Genomic DNA, 1184 nt, shown 5'->3' with positions numbered 1-1184 from the left:
AAATTCTAGAACAATCATTCCGATTGTTATTCAAAGCCTCCAACAACGAGGCAGAATACGAAGCCCTTATTGCCGGACTTCGACTAGCACAAGGAGTTGGAGCTAAGGGAATATTGGCTTATTGCGATTCGCAATTAGTAGTTAACCAATTTAATGGAGACTATGAGGCTAAAGATTCAAGAATGGAAGCATACCTCGAAGTGGTGAAGGATCTATCTAAAAATTTCTCGAAATTTGAATTAATCCGTATACCTCGGGGAGAGAATACAATTGCAGATGCACTTGCCGCATTGGCGTCAACATCAGATCCTGAGTTAAAGAGAGTTATTCCAGTAGAATGCATCTCGGAGCGAAGCATTCAAGACAGCAAGGAAACCCTCGTCGTTACAAGGTCTCGAGCAGCGGCACGCGACCGTGGCGAACCAGAGATCGAACCGCCACCCAACAAACGAAGAAAGTCAAAGGGATCAAATACATCTAACAAGGAACCCGTTGTCCTAGCTGAAGAAATGATTCCAGAAACGATGTTAGAAACCGAGCCATTACTCGAGGAGAATATTCTTGAACCAAACAAACATCCCGAACCAGAGCCACGGATATTTCACAAAGTTGACCAAATTCTGGCTAAAGACTGGGGGGCTGACTGGAGGGAGCCAATAAAGCACTACATCACGACAGGCGAGCTCCCAAAGAATAAATGGCAGGCCAGGAAAATGAAAGTCGTTAGCGCGAAATTTTGCCTATCAAAAGATGCGTTATATAGGCGAGGTGTTAGTGACCCTTACCTATTATGCATTTTTGGGCCCGAAGTCAAAATCGTCATGAGCGAAGTGCATGAAGGATTATGTGGAAGTCATTCATCAGGAAGAACTATGGCTTTTAAAGTTAAAAGAATGGGGTACTTTTGGCCCACTATGATCACAGATTGTGTTAAGTTCGCCCAAAGATGCAAGCGCTGCCAACTCCATGCGCCATTAATCCATCAACCGTCGGAGTTATTCTCCTCCATTTCCGCCCCATACCCGTTTATGAGGTGGTCAATGGACATCATTGGACCATTGCACAAATCAACTCGAGGTGTTCAGTACCTTTTAGTTCTTACGGACTACTTTTCGAAATGGATCGAAGCTGAGGCGTATGTTGGTATCAAGGATTCGGCGGTGAAGACCTTTATTTGGAAAAAC

The sequence above is a fragment of the Arabidopsis lyrata genome (assembly GCF_000004255.2).
Source record: "Arabidopsis lyrata subsp. lyrata unplaced genomic scaffold ARALYscaffold_8, whole genome shotgun sequence".
NCBI classification, from domain to species: domain Eukaryota; kingdom Viridiplantae; phylum Streptophyta; class Magnoliopsida; order Brassicales; family Brassicaceae; genus Arabidopsis; species Arabidopsis lyrata.
The sequence above is the reverse complement of the archived record's forward strand: the minus strand, read 5'-3'. Positions refer to the sequence as shown.